Consider the following 2900-nt stretch of genomic DNA (forward strand, 5'->3'; position numbering starts at 1 on the left):
TCCGGTGGGACTGCTGCTGCGTGCATTACTCGGGGAAAGATGAGAGCTCTGTGCATGAAAGCTTTGTTTGGAGAGATATTAAGGAACACATCAGGAGCTGAAAATGCCGAAACCAATCAATGTCCGTGTTACTACCATGGATGCAGAGCTCGAGTTTGCCATCCAGCCCAACACGACTGGCAAGCAGCTCTTTGACCAGGTGGTTAAGACCATTGGCCTTCGGGAAGTATGGTACTTTGGCCTCCAATATGTGGATAATAAAGGATTTCCAACCTGGTTGAAGCTTGATAAAAAGTCTCTGCTCAGGAACTCAGAAAGGAGAACCCCCTCCAGTTCAAATTCCGGGCCAAATTCTACCCAGAGGATGTGCCCGAGGAGCTGATCCAGGACATTACCCAGAAGCTGTTCTTCCTGCAAGTAAAAGATGGAATCCTTAGTGATGAAATCTACTGCCCTCCCGTGACCGCTGTACTGCTCGGGGCCTATGCCGTTCAAGCCAAGTTTGGTGACTATAATAAAGATATGCACAAGGCAGGATACCTCAGCTCTGAACGTTTGATCCCACAGAGAGTAATGGACCAGCACAAGCTCTCCAGAGAACAGTGGGAAGATCACATTCAGGTGTGGCATGCCGAACACCGTGGGATGCTGAAAGATAATGCTATGCTGGAGTATTTGAAGATTGCTCAGGATTTGGAAATGTATGGGATCAATTATTTTGAGATAAAAAACAAAAAAGGAACAGACCTTTGGCTCGGAGTGGATGCCCTTGGGCTGAATATTTACGAGAAAGATGACAAATTGACCCCAAAGATTGGCTTCCCTTGGAGTGAAATCAGAAACATCTCTTTCAATGACAAAAAGTTTGTCATTAAACCCATCGACAAGAAGGCACTTGACTTTGTATTTTATGCACCTCGCCTCCGGATTAATAAGCGGATCCTTCAGCTCTGCATGGGGAACCATGAGTTGTACATGCGTCGTAGGAAGCCAGATACCATTAAGGTACAGCAGATGAAAGCCCAAGCACGGGAGGAGAAGCACCAGAAACAGCTGGAGAGGTAGCAGTTGGAAACCGAAAAGAAAAGAAGAGAGACTGTTGAACGAGAGAAGGAGCAGATGTTGCGAGAGAAGGAGGAGCTGATGCTGAGGCGGCTTCAGGACTATGAACAGAAGACCAAGAAAGCAGAGAAGGAGCTCTCTGATCAGATTCAGAAAGCCATCCAGCTGGAAGAAGAGAGGAAGTGAGCCCAGGAAGAGGCTGAGCGCCTAGAGGCTGACCGTGTGGCTGCTCTTCGAGCCAAAGAGGAACTGGAGAGACAGGCTGTGGATCAGATAAAGAGCCAGGAGCAGCTGGCTGCTGAACTTGCTGAGTACACCACCAAGATCGCCCTACTAGAAGAGGCCAGGAGATGTAAAGAGGATGAGGTCGAAGAGTGGCAGATCAGGGCCAGGGAAGCCCAAGACGATCTTGTCAAGACCAAGGAAGAACTTCACCAGGTGATGACCGCCCCCCCCCCCACCACCACCTCCTGTGTATGAGCCCGTGAATTACCACCCACATGACAACTTGCAGGACGAAGGGACCGAGTACAGCGGCTACAGCGCCAAGTTCTCCAGCGAGGGCATCATGGATGACCGAAATGAAGAGAAACGTATCACCGAGGCTGAGAAGAATGAGCGCATGCAGAGACAGCTGCAGACATTGACAAACGAGCTGTCCCAGGCCAGGGATGAGAACAAGAGGACCCACAATGACATCATCCACAATGAGAACATGAGACAAGGAGGAGACAAGTACAAAACTCTGAGGCAGATTCGACAGGGTAATACAAAGCAGAGAATCGATGAGTTTGAAGCTATGTAAAGAGGGCAGCTGTGCAGCTAAGAGGGCAGGACTGTGGGAAAAGGCAGATCTGAACACATTGACTTTTCTGAGGGGGTCACTGTATGACAAACAAAATGTGCATGTTTTTTAGTATTCTATAAATCTAGAAACTCCCTACCATATTCCAGGTTCTCTCGTGGAAAGAAAGTCATTATTCAGTGGGGATATTCTGGGGGCTGGGAGGTGGTGGGGTTGGATGGAGGGTTTCCTAGTGCCAAACAGGCCTGCAGCAGGATTGATTTGAGTCAGAACAAGCACCTATAAAGCCTGATGAGTGATAGATAGCACTTCATGCTGGCATGTGGGATGCCTCAAAGATTGAGTGTAATTAAAGAAAACCAACATTGTGGCCATTCATGGTGCCATACCTTGATTCTCTTCTCTCTCTTTTTTTGTATTCAAAGAAATTAGTCTAAGAAGTGCCTGATTCACTTTTCATTCTATGCAAGATCCCTCCATGTTTCTAAAGTGCTAATTTCGAAAAACAACAAAAGGAACCTCACCCCCTTCTCCTCCCTCCTTCCTTAACAGGATCTATTTTTCCCCCTTGAGGTAACTTGGTTTAGTTAAAAAAAAAACATTCCTGCAGTGATCACTCAGAAGGAACCATATAGGAACACACTGATACCTTATTTTGCATGACAGTTAGGTTTACTTTGAATTTCCATACACCTAATGTGTTATACTCTGGCTTAATTGATGATCAGCTACAGAGTGTAGTATTTATATATAAATATAAGTGATAATAACTATGGATTGTAACATTAGTTTAAAAAAGGGAAAGTTTTGTTCTGTATATTTTGTTACCTTTTACAGAATAATAAAGGAATTAAATATGAAAAAAACCACTTAGACAAGGTACTTAATCTGATGTACTGTGATGGTAGTCAGGAGACTGATTACTCATTGTAATCACATTTGTAAAATGATTTTTTTAATTTGTGTTCTTGCATGTGATTCAATATACATACATACATACATATATATATAAACACTTCCCTTTTTTCTAACA

At 44.7% G+C, this 2900-nt stretch overlaps 1 pseudogene; it reads left to right on the forward strand.

The window, feature by feature from the left end:
- LOC138144401 (ezrin pseudogene) lies at positions 1–2366 on the forward strand (annotated as a pseudogene).
- The last annotated feature ends 534 nt before the right edge of the window (positions 2367–2900 follow it).

Source organism: Petaurus breviceps, unplaced genomic scaffold (assembly GCF_028583685.1).
Source record: "Petaurus breviceps papuanus isolate PSGF00001 unplaced genomic scaffold, PetGlider_PUasm1.0 90700, whole genome shotgun sequence".
In the NCBI taxonomy this organism is placed as follows: domain Eukaryota; kingdom Metazoa; phylum Chordata; class Mammalia; order Diprotodontia; family Petauridae; genus Petaurus; species Petaurus breviceps.